Raw genomic sequence first — 23,573 nt, forward strand, 5'->3', positions numbered from 1 at the left:
GTCCAAGCAAAGAACAGTGCATCAGTACTGGAGCATTTATTTTTCAGGTTAATTTTTAACAGCTGAGGTGAAAAAAAAATGGAAAAAGAAAAGCAGTGGGCTTTGGATCTATGAAGCAGTTATACCTAAACACTCCAACCCACCCCTGCCACCCCGCAACCCCTGTACCTACAGTGGTGCTGGGCACACAGGAGACACTTATTTCAAATGGCTAAAGGATCAGAGGTTATGAAAAGTCACCTGACCTGCCTATGAACTCCTCCTGGAAGTTCCAAGCAAAAAGTTTTTTTCCCACAACACAACAAACTTACATGTGACACCACAGGAAGCAAGATGATTTAGGGACTTTATGCCAATTATCAGTCTTTTTTTTTTTTTTTTTTTTTAACAAGACATTAAGAGTGTTTTCCCCACTGTCTCTGGTTAATAGTAACATCTTGCACTGGTCCACTTCACAATTCCCAAGTGCGAGTCCTAAATTACCTCATGTAGCCTGGGCTGTTTATTTGAGACACTTCTCCTCACATGCATCCACCGCATTACCATTTAGTAATGCTGAAGAAAGAGAAGTGATCATAGCTTGTGCCCATCTAGGCACATTACACAATTCATACACAGTGCAATCATGAAATGGGATTTATTCTGTCTCCCGCACTGACGTTGATGTGGCTCAAACCTAATTTTCTAGAGGACAGCACAATTCTCATTGATTTGGGGAGATGTATTCACATTGTCTTGCTTTGCAGACTAGCTTTTCCAGAGTCCATGCAAAAACAATCTCAAAACATTAAAACACCATTGAGGACGGTACGAGCTCTCTTTTCTTTCTTAAAAGCACTAGGATGACCTTACCACCAAAAAGGCCATATTGTGACATGATAGGAAATCACACAGCATGGCCCTACCATAAGGCACTGAATAATCAGAAACATATAAAAGGAATCCATTAGAGGCACCAAATAATTTACCTCTTCACTCAACTGCAAAAGTTTGGCATTTCGTATATATTAAAATGAAATCTCCCCAAGAAACTACTGAATTTGCTTTATAAGGTTTAAGGACCTAAGCAATTTCATCACAACTATATAGGGATCCCCTTCCAGATATATTTGTATATCTGTGCTTGTTTTGGGTTTTCCTGTACAATCTCTAATATGCAATGCAGTTTATCCATACGGTTGTCAAATATTTATTAAGTGTCTTACTGCAAAATAATTTTCCTATATGGAAAGACGTGTATGAAAAGACACCTGCCCTCAAGGAGCTCACAGCTTTCGGGGGAGGGGGGTGGAGATAAGACATATAAAAATGCCCACTCTGATATACAGCATGATTTGTGAAAAGCAGAGTAAGAACAGAAAAGGACAGAGCTTAGGATGAGTGAATCCAGGAAGACTTTTGAGAGAGTCGGGAGAGCGTGTGTATAACTGCAAACTATATACTAGTTATTAGGTGTTACTGTATATGAACAAAATATCAGTGTGCATAAAAAAAAAATCAGAGGGTTACTGTGGGCAGGGATCCTAGGGATCACTCATCCAAACCTTTCCTTATCACTTGAGAAAATGCAGGTCCAGAGAAGTCAAGTAAGTACCTCAAGGACACACAGGTTTTCTGACTAAGCTGATGCTAGGCCCCTAGGTGTTCTATGATATCCTAGGACTCCCTAATACATAGCCTATCAGAGCTTCCTTTCTTTTACCCATTTGCAGGTAATTCAATTCAGCACGAGTGACTTGGTGGAGGGGATCACAGAGTTTCACCAAGACTGTGCTCTATGTTTTAGATTCTTTCTAAATATGAAGAGCTGGTCTCTAATTCCATCTGGAATAAAATAGCACTGAAAACTGAGCTGTGTTCATGACACTGCCTGCATCATTATACAATAATGACTGACTAGGTAAAAGTTGATAATACATTAAGGTCACACAATATCTGGATTGAGTCCCTCACCACCAAGCCTGCCACAATGAAAATGAAGTAAAAATATATAGACAGATAAAGAAAAGACCCCTAATTTCACGGTACAGTAGATGTTAGGACAAGAAATGAACTTATACCTAGGAGGTCAATCTCATCTTATAGTTGGGGAATATTAATTTGCTGATATGCTTTACGCTGGAGAGTTTAAAGGAAAATTGGCATAAATGGTACTACAAAATTTCAGCCTCTCTTATGAGGCTGAGCAAGAACAGTAAAAAGGAAAACTGTTTTAGCCGCCATATTTTATTACACAAAAGGCTGAATCAGAAAATTGAAACATTAATAAAATATTTTCTATACCAACTTTGCTGATGAAATAACTAGCTTCATGCTTTTATGAAGATCTGATATGTTACAGTCACGTTTAAGGGCAGTGAGTCCCTTTTTGTAATTAGTAATAGGGATGGTTTAATTACACCCATAAGTCCCAAGATATTGCTGCAATACACCAGCTGGGGACTGAAGTGCCCCCTCTCCACCAGATTCCTCGATTATCTAAAGTCTGACATGTAAATCCCATCAGCTTTGATTCAGATACTTGTAGGAAGGGGCTTAGGCAATATATCTTTCACCTTATTCATAATGAAAAATAATCACAATAGATGCATCGATTTATTTACCTCATTCATTCTCTGGGGCATAGTTACCTACTTCCCAGAGAGGAGAAATTAGCTTGCAAGCCTACCATCACAAACACAGAGTGAGACCATATACAACCCAAACACCCCAATGCTTTCATCATTGGAAGACAGGGCCCTCCTTAGGGTAAGGGAATGGTCCCATTAAATGATAAAAGCCTGCTATGTCAATGGATAGCAATTCACAGGACAAAAAAAAAAATCCACCCCCTTCCCCAGAAAAACTGGCTTTCCTAAGAAGAGAACTGGGGAAACCAAGAAGGTTTCAAAGGTACAGTGCAGCGAGTATAAATAACTGTGCTGTGTGTGCCTGCCTGACAAGCACATCTCATTCTCTTAACTCAGTGGTGATCTGTGTAGTTTAGTGGGGGAACTCACCTCAGTTCTACATGGACCTCGTCCCAGAGCTGACCACCAACAGGCATGCATTCTACTTCCCTAGCTGTGACCACAGTGACTGATTCATTCATTCAAGTTCACCAAGAGCCAGCTCTAGGCCATTGTGTGGATCTGTGGGGGGAAAGCCCTTTCTACTCCTGCCAGGGTTGCTAGCCTAGTAGGATGTAACTCCAGACTACTGGTGGACATCTTTGCCACTATTTTAGGAGAACCCACTAAGAAAGCAAACAACATGGAGAATGCAAAGCCAACATGTGGAAACAGGGATGCTTGATCCCTCAGCTCTAACCATGCCTGCAGCACCTAGATTTGGACAAGCCAAGGAATTCCCCTTTAGACTAAAGTCATACTAAGCTAGATTCTAGTCACTGACAACCTCAACAGTCCTCACGTTGGCAAAATCTAAAATTCAGTTTCTAAGTTAACATGGTAGCTGGCACATGACATGTCCTCCACCAGCCCTTTGTCAAAATAAAACATAGAAAGGGAAAATCCAGTATTTAAGTATTTGTACCAGATAAATGAAAGAAAAGGCCAAAAGGTAAGGTTAGATGTTTCATAGATGAGTCTGTCTAAAAAACAAACCTCAGCCTACGTCCACTCTACTCTTTGAACCAGAACAGTGTAAGCCCATGCTGTGCGATATGGCAACTATGTGCTCACAGGGCTCTTCAAACTAAAATGAGATAATGTTAAAAATTCAAAAAAAAAAAAATCGGCTTCTCAGTCACACTAGCTGCATTTCAAATGCTCAATAGCCATGCATGGCTAGTGGCTACTATATTGGACAGTGAAGATACAGAACATTCCCATCCATCATCGCCAAGAGTTCCAATGGAGAATGCTGGCAGTAATCCTGCCCATTTCAGATGTGAGATGCAGTCACTATACTAACCAGAAAATCAAGCTGCCACAAAAGATTGATGAACAGAGATATTCATCAAATAATTATTTATAATAAAAAGGATGAACAACAACTTAAATATGCAAGGGAAAAATTAAATGAACATTCGGGTCTGTAAAGAAATATGACTGCTAAAATGGATATTTAGAGTGTTTCTTAAAGAGATATGGGAACAAGAGGAGTTGTCCTTTTTCCTTTTAACAAAAAACAGTGCACTGAACATGTGAACTCCACAAAGCCAAATGCTTATAGCAAAAAGAATAGAAGACATAATCATATAGCTCATTTTGTAATGTGTTCTGGGTGCCAACTAATGAGCTACATGCTTAATATGTATTATCTGGTTTAATCATGAAAATACCAGATAAAAGAGATAATATCTATATTTCTATTTCACAGGTGTGAAAAAGAAGACTTATCAAGAATAAATAAATGAGGAAGCTTCGACAGAAACCCATTTTCGTATGACCTCAATCTCTAGCCTGTTTATCTCTGCAACCCAAAACATTAACAGTGACTGCTTCTGGGTAGTAATATTATAAGTGACTTTTTTCTTTCATATTTCTTGCGTGCTTTCCAAATTCAATAAATAAGGGATCTAAGAAAAAATTCAGAAAGAAAATTCCTTACACTTGACTATAGCCACTACATAGTTAAAAGGAAGCTGTTGTATGCAACGGATCGGTGCTGAAAACGGGTTAATTATGAACACCAGGAGCTTTCATATTCTGCTGGAGCTTCTGTTCAAATCTAATTTCTCAAAGTATATTGCTAGACGCTAATGAAAACCCAAAGAGACACACGCATTCAGGAGATGGATAGCCAATGAATTTTCTGTTGTTTTTATAGTGAACAACTTTTTTATATCCTAACATTTTTATGCCAGCTATGAAAAAGATAAATAAATATTTATGACATTCACTCAATTCCACAGTAACTACTAAGTTGCTCATGTTCTCATTCTGGTTTGAAATGTGCATATTTTAGAGACTGGGAATCAAGTCTCAACCCTAAACAAGAAAGCTACAGAACGCTTTCATTTACAGACCCTAAACCTACCATTTGACTCACTACAGGGACTTGCCTTGGTAGCAGGACATAACAGGCTTAACTGAGGCAGCTGTAGACTCAGACACACACAAACCTCAGTGCTACCCAGCAAACAGCGAAGAACACAATGGGATTGCCATGGACAGTGGTCTTACTGAAGGTTTACCATGTATCAGAAGAAGCATCTGATCAACAACAGAAAGGTAACTGAGGAAATACACAGAAATAAATGAGGACCAAATTCCACTAACTGTCCTGCAGAAACTTCCCTTTCCCAAAAATGGCCCAATTTATTCCTTGGTATATTGAGTGAACTTCCATTTGAGAGAGCTACATGTAATCATAACATAATAATTATCAAGAATAGGCCAGAATCCACCAACGGGTGGTTCATGAGTCAAAGTCAGCCCACAGGCCAGTTATCTTTAGCCTACAAATGTTGTTTTTGCTGTTGTTTAGCTAATTTAGTGCCACATTTTTAAATTGATGGATTTCACATTTTAAAAAACAGATTTCTAGCCTTCCTTGAAAAAGCTGAAAACCTGGCTGCTTTGGTCCAGCACTCTCTTACTGCAACCATTGGCTGGAGCTAAATAGTGCTTACCCAGGGCCTCCCAAGCCCTCCCCTGGACTGTTTCACTCAGTAATGTCAACTACCTGGCCTTTATAGACTCCTGAGCTTTCAGGGCTGGTCACAGGAGGCACCTGGCCCTATTAAAATACGCCACACCTGCCCCACACGCATCCTCAATTCACCTAAATAAATATAACCACATTTCTCCTTAGAATGCTCTTCATCTGGGGTAAGAGGAGAAGGGTAAGAACTGGTGAGAAGGGTACACAAAGGAAAGGTTCTTTCACCACCAGCCACCAACCACAATCTCAAGGTGAACATGGTCCATGAACTGGAGCACCTGCTTACCTTGATGGCCTCAATTTTCCTGGCTCTGGCCACCCTGCCACTTCATGATCTGTCCATACCAACTTATTCATGGCTCCCCATACATGGAGGTGCCCATCTCTACCTTTACGATGGTCCCCTGACCTAGAATGTGCCTCCTCCATGCATTTGTTGATTTGTGTCTCCCCTGCTAGAATCCAGTTGCTATCATACTCACCCAGCACAGTACCTGGAACATACTTATCACAAGAAAGATCCATCAGCAAATTCCAGCTCACCTTCAAATTACTTAGCTTAGCTGCTGGCAAAATTTATTCCCTCAGCTAATTCTACTTTTTTTGTTATATTTAGCCACCATGTTGTCATCTGTGTATTTGTGCTTCACAGACTAATCCAGGATCTTGAGGAGAAAGCCTATGTCTTTCATGGCTATTTCCATGGACCCCACCATTGTGTCACTACCCCACTGGGGCTCAATAAATACAGATTAAATGGATGAAGGGACACAGCACAAAGTACTTCCCCAGAAACCATTAGTCCTTGTAATGGACACAGAGGTTAACTACCCTCCTCCTCTTCGTTACCATCATCCTCATCATTCCTATCATCCTTGCCACCAGCACACCATCTCCATTTGCTAAGATGGCAGAGACCCCAGAGCACACAGCTTTATGCAGGGGAGCAAGAGTCCAAATGCATGCCTCTGTTTCTAATGTAGCTGAAGTGCTGCCAAAGGGGTATAAAGGACCAGCGTCCCAAGAACCATGATTATTCTATGTGTTGCCACCTACTGTTTCACACCCTTCCAATCTAAAAACAAAATGAAACAACTGCTGGTGTAGATCACCAAGGCATAGTTGCCATTGTATCAGCAACCTGGAATGCACCTAGAAGAGAGCTAGCTGAATAATGTATGCATAATTCAATTCTGGTAGTGACATGCCTGACGTCTTTACCTACAGAACATATCTCATATCCTCTTCCTCTGGAGTTTTCTGTAAGTTATGGATTAATAAACTTTCCCTAAGAATGCAGCCTTATTAATCTTGCAAAATACTCAGAAAAAGAAAATATTTTATTATGCCCATGGAAAGTGAATTATGATAAACAAAGTCCCATGTGTGCTGACAAGAAATAAAGTTGCTTTCTGCAGCAAATTGTATTTGTGATCCGGGTTGTTTCCTCTCCAGTCAGATTTGAAGTAAACAAAATAACAACCCGTATGTATCCATCCCAATCTCTGAAGACAATGGTGGCCACCAAGGTCACAGCCAACCATGACCCAGTTTCTGAGGGGAGAAAGAGAAAATGAGCACAGGGTGGCATTTTTTCAAGTCCCTCCTCTTGAGGCTGAGAATAAAAAGCAGAGGCATAGAGAGAGGGGGTCTGTCATCATTCAACTACTGAATTCTCCCCATTATATTGAAGCTTGTCCTTTCAAAGGGAATAGCTGTGTGACTTCATGCAATCTATTTTACTTGTCTGAGGTGGAGGGGTGAAGGAGAAAGGAATTACCATTGTGGCATGCTGACGCACACCAGGCACTGTTCTAATTGTGGCGGCACAATTGAATAAGAATTCACTTTTGTGCTGAGGCTCCAAGAGTTAAGGGACTTACTTGCCCATGGCCACAGACATAGTTATTAGTCAAACCTTGGTCTGACCATCTATAAAATAGGGACAGTGATACCCATCCTGATAAGATCAGAAAGCTGAATATTTTGTGAGTGTGTATGTGTGTTTACATGAAAATGCTAGAAAAATGTAAGATCACCACAGCCAGAGTGTAGATTTACCTGTATATTTGTTCACTTGCTGGATCCCTTCATTCCAACCAAATGGTAGGCACTTAAATGTCTGGGGTAACCAAAGATTCAGATCTAAAGCAACATTCACTGCAAAGGGAAAATAAGTGGTTAACAGCTCTACTATTAAGCCCCTGGTGACCCTGCAACATTTGTGCCAGTTCTCCAACCTAAACAAAGCCTCCACATCTATAGAATGAGTGGGCTGCCCTCCAGTCTACAGAGGGATCCAGCTCTGGCATTCAGTGATTCCAGAATGGCTGTGATATTTAACCATGAGCAGTGCCTTAGAACTGCCTATTATTGGGCCACATTTCCACTCATTCTCCCTCTGTCATGTTGAAATACAGGCTCAGAATCCAAATTTCCTGGGTCCGATGTGTTTGGAATGTAGATTTTATTTTGCATTTTAGAAAGGCAGTATGTACTATGTCATACACTTACCTTTTGTGTATTTATAATATCCCTAGCTAGGTCTGGAGTGCCCCCCCCCCTTCTGTAATCGAATTCATTAACACCTCTCAAGTCATATGTATGACTATTCACACTTACAGGGTTCAATAGAGATTATAAGGAGGCTCGTGCCAGTTCAGATCAGATCAGATTTTGCCACTAAATGAATTATAAAAATACTGTGACTTTTCAGAATCTTCAAGATTTGGGAACTGCAGAAAAGTGACTGTATATGGTCCTACGGTTACTGTTCTGCTCACCAGGGCTCTTGGCATGGACCTAGCTTCCCCTGGCAAGATAGAGATTCGAATACAGTGGTCAATCTCAAAGTTCTGCAAGGGGGGTTGGACGGGAGAGTGTGGGAGGGCAGCTAAGAGGAGGAGCACTGCCTCCCTTCCCCGTTCTTGCACTCTGCAGTAGCAATAAACATTTTTGTAAGAGAGTAGTTTTCCTCACATAGGAACTAGTCTTCTGCCTGCTTCTCTCTGATCCACTCGTGGCCCCTTCCCCTGCTCTGATGCATGTGGCAGGAAGCTGAACCCAAGTACAATCCCCAGGCTCCCTGACCAACTGACCTCCAGGTAGGTTCACTCAATGGGAAAGCCCAGCAGGAGACAGGAAGGAAAGAGAAAAAACTAGAGTATCTGTCTCCCCTTCTCCCTCTCTTTCTGCTTGGAGGTGGCATCCCTGGCAGTGGCCCAGCTTCCTCTATGGGGATCCAGCCTACCCCTCTGGGGACCTGCTCCCACCATGCAGCCCCTGCTACGCTTCCAGCAGCCCAAGTTCCTGGGCTCTGGTACCACTGCACCTTCCCTTTGTGTCTGTAGATCCAAAAGTAGGTTCCCGCTGCTGTTCGTCTTCGCGCTTTGCTTCTTTGTCACACGTTCAGCTCTTCAGACACATGTGTAATTGTATGAAATTGTTCCTATTGAGTTTCCTGTATTAAATTCTTTCTATTAAGCTACCTGGTATGTGTCTCCTGACAAAATACTCACTGACACAGTGCCTACTATTAACATTATTAGGTTCTGCTTGGAAGTCCTGGTGGTCTGGCTGGGCAGTTCGGGGCGTGTTCAAGGACAGCGCACAGAGACACCCTTCACCCCCCCACCCACAGTGGTTGGCAGAGTCTCAATCCGTAAGCTGTAATTTTAAACCAGCTTCAGATAACCCACAAAGGGGATCGTCACCCAGGTAAAATACCTGTTACCATGGGATTTGGCAAGCAACTACAAAGTCCACCTCCTGACTGCCCCCCAAATACTTCCTCCTCCACTGAAACAATAAGTGAGACAGGGAATAAAGCATGGTCCGACAACTGTGCAAAATCACACTATAAACCTTTTGTTGTTATTGATCTCATGCAATTCCTTTGATTTGATGAAACTGAAAGGAACCCCCCTTCCAAAAAAAAAAAAAAAAAAAAAAGGAAGCAAGGAAAAGAAGGGAGGGAGAGAGGAGAGGATGGGAAAGGCACAGTCTGAGAATAAAAGGAACTAAAGACAGGAAACATTTAAAATTACAACAGAAAGCCCCTATTTTGTTTACAAAGATTTAATTAGTTCACTGAAGGGACAGAACAGTCTTCCCTCTGCTGCAAAGGAACTGTGGTAGGCACTATAAACCAGAAGTAGCCAGAATTTAAGGTGAACTTCCTTGAAAAGCTGAGCATATGAGGCATGAAAGACAAGTCGACAGTACCCTTGAGAAACCCTCAATCTTTAGAGGAATCGAGAGAAACAGACAGGGAGCAGAACAATGTAAGACATAATGAACTACAGTGTTTAATAGTCTGGGGCTCCAGAAGCCTGAGAAAGATACACAGCCTGGAAAGGCAGGCAGAGGAAGCATCAAACTTAGCTGAGTCTCTGCTGTATCATCCATATTTCTTTTTTTAAAAAAGGGCAATGTCCATCCATTCTCCCATCCCCTTCTTCCCAGCCATGCTGATTTATGGCTGCTGGAATCAAGCCTTCCCTCTCCACTGATACACTGAGAGCACTCAAATGTATACAGAATGATATCTAACCTCACTCATAGAAACCCATGGATAGCAAAGAGAAAACAGCACATTATCAGGGTAACCAAGGAATCAGTTTCTCCCTCCCTTAATTTTGCTTTTATATGACACCCTCTTTTACATCAACCTAAATTAGTACGGCACATATTATCTTCATTCCAGAAAATACAATGAAACATGATGACAGGACATGAGAGAAAACAGAAAAAGATGCAACACTCAGCAAGGGGAGAAGAAAAATTTGAAATTTTATGCACATCAATGTCCTAGGGGTAACTTCTGGAAAGAAATGAGTATCTCCTCTAGGTCCTAAAATAGAAATAATATTTGAATGGGAAAAAATGAGGAGTGGGCTTATGAAAGAATTAATAACATAAGGAATTCCAGAGAAAGACTGAGAAAGAAATACACAGACAATCAGCAACAAAAGGAGGCAGAGAAAGAAGGAAAGTGATTGTCATCCCATGGGCCACAGATAGATATCTGTCCGGCTGTCCTCATTTTTGCAGATATGTTATAATATCTATGCATAATGGTGATTCCTAAAATGAAATATGCTTCAGTATTTCACCACATGATCATCATAATATACGTGAGGATGTCAGGTCAAGGTGGTGAGGTGGGAAGAATATTTATATGGGCACAAGAAGACCTGGATCTCTATTTCAGCTCAACTTGATGACTTGAGGCATCTTTTCATTTCCCTAGACCTGTGGCTGCTGAAGGTAGCAGGAACATTCACTGGAAATGTGCCTGGAAAGTTGAACCACACCATAGCTACTGGCCAAAATGTGGCCCTGAGGCAGCCAGATGAGTATGGCCGGGCCTGAAACTCCAGACCAGTGTATCAAGAGCCAGACTCTGGCCCCCAGCCCCCAGATCACATTACTCATGCCAGACTGGGCGTCTAACCAATGAAGGTCTCTGCTGTCCCTGCACACTCCAGGGGAAAACCAGAGACATCTTTCAAAGCCCTCTGCCACTTGAACAAGGTGACTGGCTGTTACTTGATGGATTAAGTCCTCGGGCCGCATTCCTCACTGCTGCATTCCCACTAGGACATTGGAACAAGGGACATCCCCTGCCCTGATAGCCTGTGAAGGAGGGTGCTGAGTGCTAAGCTTCCCAGAGCCCTTTCCTTGAGGCTATTCTGGGCATCAAATGATAGCATGTAAGGTACCTAGTACTTTTTATCTTTTTTCCTTCTCCTTTTTTTTTTTTTTTGAGAGAGATGGTGGGGAATTGGGGGGCAGAAGGAGAGAGTTTTATGCAGGCTCCACACTCAGCACCAAGACTGATGCAGGACTTTATCACCCAACCCTGATATCAGGGCTTGAGCTGAAATCAAGGGTTGGACATTTAAATGACTGAGCCACCCAGGTTCCCCAGGCGTCTAGGACTTTGTAAGCACTCAATGAACACCAGTTTTTTCTCCTTCCCTCCCAATGCCCCACTATCCAGAGCAAGAAAGATCGGTGGAATGCAAAGAAAACCTATAATTACAAAATACAATTCTTACAGATAGGATTTACAATAGCAACTACAAAAATATAAAGCACCAAGAAATAAATCTAGCAAGGGTACACACCTTTACAGAGAAAACTACAATCTGTATTGAAAGATACTAAATAAGAACAAAATAAACAGAGAGACGCACCATGTTTATGGCCACAAGGACTCAGTATCACAATGATATCATCTTCTTGAATTAATCTATAAATTCACTGTAACTCCAACCAAATCTCAAGAGTATTTTTGTGTAACTTTAAAAGATAAGTATTAAATGCCAAAAAGCCAAAAAAAAAAAAAAAAGCCAAGACATTTCTGAAGAAGGACGCTGTAGGGATCTGTCCTGTCAAATATCAAGGCTTGATATAAAGCTATAATAATAAAGAAATGTAGTCTGAACAAAGAGCGGACAAAATATATGCCTAGAAACTGACCCTAAGAGCCAGAATGACTTTTTTTCCATACAGAGATAATCAGGAATAAAATAAGTTGCTACCTCACTACACACACATACACACACACTCTCCACGTGGATTACAGGACTTAAATGTGAAAGGCAAAAAAATAAAACTTTTAGAAGATAATAAAGGAGAATATCTTTAGGATATCAGGGTAAAAAAAAAGACTTTCTTAAACAAGACATAAAAAGTACTAACCATAAAAGATTGATAAATTCAACTACATTAAAATTACTAAGTTACATAGCAGAAGGTTGGCAAGAATCCAACTTCTATGTGGCCTATAAATCTATTCAGCTTCCCAAAGGAATAAATTACAGTAACCTTTTTGCATTCACTATGTTCTAACAATACACACCATAGCTCAGATTCAGCATATGGTTGGTCCATCTTTGACTTCATCCACAATTGGATTACTACCACTTCTGGTTTAATTTTAATGTTTGAATGGTTGTGTTTTATATTTAGAACTTTTGTGAGCATGCATATAATACTGCTCAGAATGTGTCCTCCAATTCAAGATGAGCACCACCATGTGCCATCATCATAGCACATGGGTATCCCTGAGCAATCGTGAGAGGATGGCAGTGTGCTGTTTGCATTGTTGATGGTCATTCAAACCCAAAGCTGACTCTCGTTCTGCTATCTCTGGGAATTTTACCACTATTCCCAAAACTGCTCACAGAAATCAGGACTGGCGAAATCAAAGAAAGAAAAATCACAGAGGTGGATTGTCAGCCATGAGCAATGTCGAGCCCCACGGGAAAAGTTAATCTACTATCTTCCATATAACCAACATTTAGTACCAAGAAAAAAAAAAAAAAAAGTCTCCCTCAGTGAGTCTACAGGTCTTCCACTTTCTTTGTCCTTTCATTTTTTCTACCATGCATTTCTCAGCAATATTCTAATGTTCCCTACATGTTGACATATATACAGTAGTAATTCATGAATACAGGCTAGGATAGACATAAAAGAAAAATGTCTCCCAAACATGGCATATGTTTCAGATGAAGCTTTTTCAAGAAGATGTCCCTCACATATATCAAGAGAGATGCTTGCATTGACATGACTCTACCTAATGTGATACTCTGTTACTGATAGCAAGTTATTTCTTGGGGCCTTAAGGATTAACCTTCAAATTATTTAGGGTCTGGGCACTGAGTAATTAATTACATTGTCATTTACAAATATTCTTTTTGATTGAGAGCACTTGTATTTATTTTTCCTGTAAGGGAAACAGATAGCTTTATTGAATCACCTATTTTAATAGGGCAAACTTGGGTAAGTAGTTATTGTTAATGATTCCAAACAATATCAAGAAAACATGAAAAGGGAGCACCAGTGGTAGAGTGTCTGCCTTCGGTTCAGGTCGTGATCCTGGAGTCCTGGGATTAAGTCCCACATCTTCTCCCTCTGATTATGTCTCTGACTTCCTCTCTGTGTTTCTCATGAATAAATAAATAAAATCTTTTTTTAAAAAAAGAAAACATGAAATGGACCTGCAGTCAATAATTGTTACTTACAGATCCAGATTACAAAACGAAAAGATGTAACAAAAAATGTTTTCAAGATCTCTGATTACAAAGAATTTCAAAATTGTCGATGAAAAACAATTACTCTGCCCCAATCTTTGTAACCACCTAAACTTAATGTATCATACGATAGTGTACACATGGAATTCAATTCAATTCAGCAGAACTTTATTGAGCATCTACTGCATTCCAGATACTGCTAAAAGGAGAAGCCACATTTCCTTTTTCTGAAGAGCTCAGAAATGTCCTTTATTCCAGAAAATTCCTAGACAAAACAACTATTTCTGTTTATCTCTGTAGTGACTAGCTAGAAACTGAAGGAGAATTCAATGGAGTTCTTTTCTTCCAAAATGAATATTCAAAATAATTATGATAAACACCAAATTTAAGACAGTGGTAAGTGTTACCTCTGGAAGTAGGGAAGGAGGGAAGATCAGGGAAATGAGGCTTCCACTGTATTTATGTGGCTTTCTTAAGCTGGGCAGTGAGTTAAGACTTTTTTATTGTACTGCTCTTACTGTATTTTTATACTTTTTTTGTATGCCTTACATATACTATACTACATTTCAAATCACACAGATTACTTTTATGATAAAATTAACTCTTCTTCATAAAAATCATTAAGTTATTACTACAAATATGTTCCCCTCTCTATCCTATAAGACACTAAAAAGGGCTCCTTGAAATCAGAAAGCCTATGGCAAGTCAGTTTAGAAGATCTTAATGATTTTAATGATCTTTCTTTCTTTCTTTCTTTCTTTCTTTCTTTCTTTCAAACCTGTTTTCTACAGGTATTAAACCTCTGAAGCTTTAATACGTTTAATACGTCAGTAAATACCACGTCAAGAGAAACTCTTGGTCAATCTTCAGCTTGCAGCAGAAATGCAGTATCTTCTTTGAAGCCTTCCCCTCCTTTTCCTCTCTTCAGATGTAATAAATTCCTCTTCTGGAAGTTTCTGGTGCTGTGCAGATATTTTCTACACTATATCTCACACTGTGGCAGTAATGTATGCATGAGGCAGAGTGCCTAGAGACTGCACCCTCGCATCACAGTACCCTTCACAGTGCTGGGCATGAGGCCAGAGCCAGACACAAAGTAGGTGCTCAGGCAATTCTGTGTTAAATGGACATAGGAATGATGTCTATGCGTGAGACCTGAGTTAGCTTCCTCAGTTGCCCAGAGTTTCTCAAGACCTATTCATAACTTTACAGGCTTTCCTAGCAAATGTGACACTAAACACAAATAGACACAAACCACTCCAAAGACTGAAAGAAAGACAAACTCTGAGACAAAAACAAGAAGCAACAAAAGAGAAAAAGGAAGAATAACTGATGGATCAGATCAAGCATCCAGTCAAGAAAAGGAGACACCACCCAACAGAGAGTCAGCAATTGCCGTGAATCTCGTAGCCAGTATACCAGGGTTGGCAATTTTTAAGACTCGCTGTGGGTGGTCAACACAAGCTAGGGTTTACCCTGAATCATCACATCTGTCTGGGACGGCCCTCCTCTCATTTCTATCCCCTAAGCCAAACAACCCAACTTACCCATCATGACACTTTTATCATTTTAGCTGTAAGTTGTTCTATTCAGCAGAATTTTATTTCTATTCTCCTTTCTCTTTATGAGAATCCCCCAATGGCATTGTAGATTGGTTATATGTTGGGTTCAAGTGATAATGATAATAATAATAATAATAACAACAACAACAACAAGCTGGCGATTTCTCTCCAATCGAATATGCTGCATATTTCATGAAATAGAAGCCAGAGGAGTTTTATGATTCCTGAACCAAAATCTTCCTGTGTCTGAGATCTGGACAAGTGGGAAAAAAAATACAAAGAGCAACTCACAGAAAAAGAAACCCAATCATTTGCTCTGCAACCTAAGGGAAACACTCAAGTCATTAACTGATTTATTGCATATGTGTGTGTTTGACATGGGTCCTTATCCTGATATGCATTTCACAGATTGAGTTCAGTGCTAGTTTTCATGGACAGTAAGTAAATTTACCAGAAAAGGAGTTTTCCTATTGGACCCCTTTTTCAGTACAGAACATCTGACAGGCCCCTGCTCTTAGACTGGCAATAAGATTCCCCTTGTCTCAAGTTTTATTAATAGTTTAGGCTACTTCTCTATCCTGGTCTAGGACACAATCTGGTCCAGAGGAAAGAGCAATAGACAAGAAGTCCAAGAATTTTGGACTTCAATGGTGCCTCTCTGCTGTAAAGTTGTGTGCTTCCTCCAACCTGCTTTGTTTTCCAATCTTTAAATGGCTAGAGTCGACTATTCTGCTGCTAGAATTCAATCAAATAGTCACTTTATTTTCCTCAAAAAGTTACTGAAAAGTGCAATATCATGGAGATTTTAGCATTACGTGGACTTCACAATTCCATTCACAAAGAACGTAAATGTTCAAGGAAATATTTCTAATGAGCTAAAAACAAACAAACAAAAAACTTTGTCTGAAATAGTGACCTCTCTCTCTTTTTCCCTATCTCCTGGTTAGGAAAAAAAAAATAAAAACAAAACCAGATACTGTTGGGATACTTTAGGTCTCAGGACATCAATAACGGACCTTTTCATTATCAAAGGGAAGAGAATGTGGATCTCATTTGAAGGATTAAGATTCATAGCTAAGTAACATTCCATACTAGCTACTGTTCTAAGCACTTGGTGTTCATTCCCATAATTGTCACAACAATCTTAGGTGGTGGAGACTGTTGTTTTATTGTCAAGGACACTAAAAGCAAGGAGAAGTTAGAGAGGTTGGTCAAGACCACACAGCTGGCAAGGCTGGAGGAACTGGGGTCTGAACCCAGGCAGTCTAGCACTCAAGTCCAGACTTGTAGTCACCTATTATGCCACCTTTTAATTTTAAGAAGCTCTGCTTATCACAGTTGGTAAGAGACAATAGAGTAATGCAATTTTTGCACACCTACTTAATGAATATTTTAACTGCATAGACAGATGCGAAATTACTGACCAACACCCGTCAAGTAGTCGCAAGTGTTCAAAATTTCTACTATAAGCCCAATGCCCTGTTGATAACAGAACACCACTCTTTTTGTGTTTTAGCATCTGACCTTGGGGAAAATCTACAATTTTGCTCGGGCAGGAAGTCTATTCCATTATTCCCTGTTAAGTTTTAACCACCACCATGAAAGATAGATAGCTGTGATCACCTTTCTCCACTCAGAGGTAGTATTAACACCATAGTTAGGACAGACTCTGGAGACAAAAAGTTTGGAATTAAATCCTAGCTCTAGGGCTGCCTAGGTGGCTCAGCTGGTTAAGCCTCAACTCTTGATTTCAGCTCAGGTCATGATCTCAGGATTGTGAGATGGAGCCCCATGTTGGGCTGCATGCTGAGAGTGGAGCCTGCCTAAGATTCTCTCCTTCTCCCTCTCCCTCTGCCCCTCCCTGCTCACTTCCACTCTCTCTTAAAAAAATAAAAATAAATAAACCCTAGTTCCATACCTTATTTGCTTTGTAACCTTGGACCTGTTACCAGCTCTCTGTGTGCCCCGGTTTCCTTATCTATCAAATAGCACTGAGACTACAACTATCCACTTCCTATGCTTATTTAAAGATTAAATAAACTAATGCATGCAAAGTGCTTTAAAAAGGTACCCGACTCTTAGTAAATGCTCCAAAAAGGTAAATCAAGCCTCTCTTTTTTTTTTTTTTTTTTCAATAAGAGAGGTGATCTGCAGAACATCACAAAGTCAGAAAGCACCTGGATTCCATCCTGGTTTTCTAGTTCCAAATATCCTATCTCCTTAGCAGGACTCCATGCTACGACCAAAGTTACCATTCTCCTGAAATCCTGTTATGCACCAAATTGTCCAGTTTTCCCTATAAAATTGCTCAAAGAACATACAATGTAGATAATATTATCCTTGTTTTGCAAATAATGAAACAGAGGTTCTGAAAGGTCAGGTGATTTATTCTCAATTATTTAACTCAACCAGTGCACATTCTTTGTCACAGCAAGCCCTAAATAACACTGAAACTTCCTGACAACAGCCTTCGATATATGCAATCTTTTAAAGTGCCATCTAAAAGACATAAACTGTTATTTTCTTGCTTTGTTAGCTTTATTATTTTGAGAGAAGGATTAAATTCCTGCAAAAACAAAACAAAACAAAACAAAATGTTTGACTTAAGTGAATTATCAAACTGAAATGCTCCTTCAATTAGATTCTTCATCTGCCTGCAGGATGGCTCCAGGCATCTGAAATCCACCAAATGCAATTTTTAAGAAGGGTCTAACCAGGTACCAAGCCAAACACCCACCCCTTTAAGGGAAATGACTTAGAAGGGTAGAGCAGTCAAGAAGCAGATTCCTCTCCGGCCTGGGGAGGAAAAAAAAAAAAAAAAAACCAGAACAATAAGTGATAGCATCTCTTCCCCGCAGCCTCCCACAATGGTGTGTCTCGCAAATGAAACATACTGTGAAACAGCTTGTGAGAGGAGCTTCATCAACAATAAGTAATTTTTATTCAGATTTTATTGTTGAATACAATGAACATGATTAAATGTTGCAGATATGCCTATTCAGACCTTAAGCAAACCACCATGAAAAAAAAAAATCCCTAGTAAAAATCATCCTCTAAATCTGCTTTAGGAAGAGATTTAATTGCCAACTTGATGCTTAGAACTGAATTCCCACTTGATAGCTGCACTGCTCCCAAGAAGACGGTAGCAACACGTTTGCACTTCCCACCTCGGCCTCTGCTCTCATCCCTGCCGATCCCCTCAGCGTCGCCAAATAGTTACAACGTCAGTCTTTCAAATCACTGCATTTTGAACTTCCTAAACCTTTACGAAGGCCTGTGTGTATGGAAAAGAACAATAGCGCTTCAAAAGCTAAGTCTGTGAGTTCTTCAATACTCCATTTGAATGCTGGGGTTTCAATCAAGGACAACAGCAGACGATTTCTGATTGCTTAGAAGTTGACTTTTACACAGCTTTGATTAGGCTGCCCTTCTCAATAGGAAATCAAGAAAATCTTTGATCCCTTTCAGATTCCAGAATTGTCACCAAGCCCTGCCAGGATAGGAAGTGAGAGAGATGGCGGGGAGAGGGAGGTGCTGCGGAGTGTTCCTAGTCCAGCCAGCTCATCTCCTCTCCCCCTCTCCCCACCACCCACCCCAGCCCCCCACGTCTATCTTCTTGCCTGCGCAATTCAGGGTTCCAACCAGAATCACTCATCGTTGAGATAACTAAAAACAATGCGTGCTAATTCAGGGGGTGGGGATGGTTTATAATTTTATGGATTTCCTCAAGACCTATAATTGGCACATAAATGTACAAACGTGAACCGGATAATTAGGGGGTTCTGAACGTAAGCCACCTTTAATTTATATGATTACTTGAAAACGTGTTAAGTGTTGCGGAGTGTCAGCGGAACCCCCCACAGGCCTTGATTCAAAGCCATCAACATCGTGAAAGTGCGTGGAACCGGCCAGCGGGAGGGGAGCAGGAAGGCGGGGGGCGCGCGGGCAGGTCCCCGCTCCCGTCCCGGGAAGTCGCCGGAGCTGCGGAGTAGCATCCATCTCTTTGGACTCGCTCGCTCGCGGGTCCAGCTCCCGGGCAGCGAAAGGCGCACTGGCTTCCGAAAGCTTTCCACCCGCGGCTCCTTCTAAAGGCTCTAAACCCTCCAAGAGCGCCCGCAGGCACCGACCCACGCGGGCTCGCAACTACTACGCTCGCCGACCCTTGCCCGAGCGCAGAGATGCCCGCGCCGGGGCGCTCTCCGCGCCGCGCGCCTCCGGCTACAGACTGCGCCGCTGCGCCGAGCGCCCCCGGGCTCCCCACCCCCTCCCCATCCCTCCGGACTCTCCCAGCCCAGGCGGAAGTGCCCAGCCAGACCCCCAACAATGAGGACTTGTGTGATGCAGTTGGGGGTGGCGAGGAGTCCGGAGCGAAACATACACAATCTGGCGGGGCCGGGAGCAAGCCACGCAGGAGCCAAGGGGCACCAGCCTCTCGGAGCAGCTTTCCCTCGTGCAGACTCGCTCCCCCCACCCCACCCGCGTCCGGCCACCAGCACCACCAACTGGGGGGAGAAAAAAAAAAAAGCGCTTTAAAAAGTGCCAAGGAGACACGCGCCCTCGCACCAGGGGTCACAGCAATGCTCCGAGGGACGGAACCAGCCCGGGAAGGAGAGTCCCGGCTGCAGCAACCTCCTCCGTCTTGAAATTTACTTTGCACCCTCCTCCCACGGCTCCTCTCCGACGCGCGACACGATCCCCCCCCCTCCATCTCCCCATCTCCGGCTCCCAGAGTCCAGGTTCTCCAGGCGTTGGAGTCCTCCTGTTAAGGGCTTCTTTTTGCGCCGGACCACGGGGATTTTAAAGTTTCCCCGGTAGGAAAAACAAAAAACCCTGAGCTCCGCTTCCCAGGCAGAGCGTGGAGTCTGCAGCAGGAACCCAGAGGGGCGGGCCGGGGCGCAGAGCTCCGGGGTGGCGGGGAGCCGGGGGAGCGGCCGAGCACCGCGCCGACGGAGGACTCGGCCGGGGCTGGGGTCCGGGGCACGCGGGGTCCAGCTCTCGGGGTCTCTGCGGAAAGGCAGACTCGCTCGTTGGACAGTTCGGGGGGAAGGGCCGGAGCTCGGCCCGGGGACGCCGCCGGGGAGACGGGCTCCGGAGCCCCGGGGAGGTTTTGGAGTGCGAGACGGGCTCAGCGGCGGATGGACCGAGCCGGGATCGCGGCAGGCAGGAGGGCGCAGGGGGGCTCGGAGGGAGACGAGTGCTTGCGGCGAGGACGTCCGGGGAGGGAAGGCGCGTGGCCAGAAGTGAGGAGGCTGGCGGCGGTGAGGGAGAGCCCGAGGACGCAGGAGAGGTCGCCCCTCTCTCCAAAGCGAGAGGAGGGAGCGGGCGGTAAACTGCGGTCGCCATCCCCGCGACACCCCAAGCCAAACTCCCACGACCGGCACCCCCCGAGCCCTCCTCCCCCCCCCCCCCCCCGGGGCCCCGGCGGAGCGGTCCCGGCGCCCAGGCCCCCAGGCACCTGCCGGCGCCGAACTCCGGGCTGCGCCCGCCCCCGCCGCGCTCACCTCCGCTCGCCGAGAGCATCCTCCTCCGCTGCCGCAGCCGCGCAGCAAGCGGCTCCCCATGCCCGGCGGGCCGCGGCACTCAGGCGCGCTCTCCAGCCCGGGGAAGCCCCGGCCAGCCCCGCGCTGGGTCCATCCTCCCCGGGAGCCACGGGCCCGCGTCAGCGCAGGGGGAGGAGACCGGCCCGCGCCAGCCCCGCCCCCGCCGCGGCCCCCGCCCCGCCCTGCGCCCCCGCGCCCCGCGCCCCGCGGCGAGGCTCACCTGCAGGCTCCCGGGCCGCCGCGCGCCCCCGCCCCCGCCCCCGCCCCCGGCCCCGGCCCGGAGCTCGCCGCGCAGCCCGAGCGCTCCGACAGCTCCGCGGAGCCGCGGCGGCGACCAGGACGAGGTGGAGGCGACCGGGCGAGCGGGGGCGCCGCGGATCGCGGTTCGAGGGCGCGCCTCCCGACCCCCGCGCTCACCAAGGCGAGCGGAGGGCGTGGGGTCCCCGCCCGGGCCGCGTGGGCGGAGAGCGCGCGGGGGGCGCGGGGGGCGCGGGGGGCGCGGGGGGAGGGTCCCAGCTCCCCGCCTCGGCTTTCACAAAGTAGCCAGTGTGTTTCGTCACCATCACCACCAGCAGCGGCGCCCTCCCGACCCCCCTGGTTTTCCCCGATAGGGTCTGGTCCTTTATACACGCCCCCGAACTCGTGCACCCCCAAATACACGGCGGCAGCGGGCCAGGGCTGGGAAGGGGCGGGAGGGGGCGCCGGCAGCCCCGCGTCTTCACTGAGGCTCCCCAAGAAAACCTGGGCGGGGGGGGGGAGGGAGACGGCTTGCATCGCTCCCCCCGTGGCCCTGGGTTCTGGGGAGGACTGGCGCCCCCGAGCGCGAGCGGGCCGGTCCGCCCTCCGCACCCGGGTTCTTCGAATGCTCGGGAGGGAGGATCACGCGCCCTGCACGGGAGAAGGCCCGGCCGGGAGCGAGGGACACAGGCAGTCGCGCCCTCCTTCTGCTCCTAGTTTACAAAGATCTGCCAAGTCGCAGAAAATAATGTGCTGCCTGAAAATTCTTCTACCCTGAGATTGCGTTCAACTCCAGTAAGTGTCTGTTGTGGTATAACCAGAGCAGACGCCAAAATGCCAGGTGTGGGAGAGGAAAAAACAAAAACCAAAAACAAAAAAACAGATCAAAGGCTGCCCATTGAACAGGGCTGGAATAGGCAAGGAAGAGGCAGGCAACAGTTCCTCAAAAAGTTGATTTTTATCCTTTTTGGGGGCCACACTCTTGTCCTCCAGCTGTGTAATAATAAAGCTAATGTTGTGGATTTGGGTTTTGTTTTTTTTTCCCCTCATAGATTCCGTCACTCACCCATGAAAATTTAATGAAGCATTTAGGGTTATTACCCCCAAAGTCAATGGGCTAAAAATATTTAGCCTAATGCACTCCTTGTGGAGCCAATACATCCATAGCTGGTACATACAAAGTCATCGAGAGACCCTCCCTTTCTGCACAAAATTCACGACCCATTAAACTTATTCCGTAATAACAGCTTCTGTACAAATGGAAGCCCAAGCAAAGGGAGGCTGTCATGCTCCTCCTGAAAAGATAGCAATTTACATAGAGACAAGAAAAATTGGTGAGGTCATTGGCAGGATGCAATCTTGGAAGAACAGTTGATCAGAGGAGACACCCAGCAAGGTGGGAGGGAGGTGTCACCCCTGGTACTACTGTTGCTATCCACTTCTGGATGTGACCAGCACACTTAAAGGCGAGGACCAGGGAAAGGCTCAAGTCTCTCCAACTTTTCCAAAGTTCTACAAAGTGGGAAGAGTTGCCACCAAACACTTATGATCCCTTTTGTAGGAAGGTCAGGCTCACCAGATAACTCTATTAAGATTAATGAAACACTTCACTATCCTCATCTCTAAAGACAGAGCCCAGGAGTCTGAACTCCATAAAGAGGACACAGGAGACATGGACAAATCAGAGAGGAGCTGGTTGACATGGAGGGAGTGTATGAAACTGTTATGTACTACAAGTATCTGTGACAAATGTCAAACCTTAGGGGGACACCTGGGTGGCTCAATGGTTGAGCATCTGCCTTCAGCTCACGTTGTGATCACAAGGTTCTGGGAATGGGTCCTACATCACACTCCCCGCAGGGAACTGCTTCTTCCCTCTGTCTCTGCCTCTCTCTATGTCTCTCATGAATAAATAAATAAAATCTTTTTTTAAAAATGTCAAACCTTAGGTAATCAAACACAGGTCTAACTTCTCATTGACTCTACCAAAAACCACTGAAGTTCCTCAATATTTTGAGAACAGCCGTGGGACATTTACCTACATTTTAAAACCCTGCATGTCACATTTACTGCCTCCCCCACTCCTCCACCTCTTTGGTTTTCCAAAGGGGTTAGGATTATGGACTTTGAAGGGATGTAGGACACTGAGCTGGCCAAGTAATAGAAATAGAAGAGGCTCATGTAAAACTCTCTCTCTAGTCAACATTGAAGAAGGTCCACCAAACTGGGCAAATTCTCATTAAGTCCAACAGAGGCAACAAGGTACAGCTGTTCCAAGTCTAGCTGGAAGAGAGTGTCATATATAGACTGTAACTGCACACAAGCTACCCACCAAGGACTTGGTGAAGACGCTAAAATAGTCTTCTGGGTTAAACCAAGCCAAATCTTAAAAAGTAGTATTTATTGTTATTATGTTAAACATATCAACAAAAAACACACCTAAAAGGGTGATTTTTTTCTTTTAATAGCAGTGTCCTTTGTGCTAAGTATGGCATAAAGAAAAAATCAATAAGCATTCCTTTACCATCTACTCTGAGAAACAGCAAAGTAATAAGAAAAGCAAAGATGTATGCCTTGCTTTG

General features: G+C 44.1%; 1 protein-coding gene across 25 annotated transcripts in view; it reads right to left on the bottom strand.

Annotated features, from left to right (window-relative positions):
- DAB1 (DAB adaptor protein 1) overlaps positions 1-23,573 on the bottom strand; it is a 1,169,270-nt gene that overhangs the window by 378,401 nt on the left and 767,296 nt on the right. Inside the window, exon 1 of one of the 25 annotated variants that reach the window (XM_072820416.1) lies at positions 20,716-20,875. The exons of 23 other annotated variants lie outside the window; for them this stretch is intronic. The gene's annotated coding sequence lies outside the window, so the exon portion shown is untranslated. Of the gene's footprint in view, positions 1-20,715; positions 20,876-23,573 lie in introns of those variants that run through there. One more of the 25 variants, XM_072820417.1, reaches the window with a different exon arrangement.

This window comes from Canis lupus, chromosome 3 (assembly GCF_048164855.1).
Source record: "Canis lupus baileyi chromosome 3, mCanLup2.hap1, whole genome shotgun sequence".
NCBI classification, from domain to species: Eukaryota; Metazoa; Chordata; class Mammalia; order Carnivora; family Canidae; genus Canis; species Canis lupus.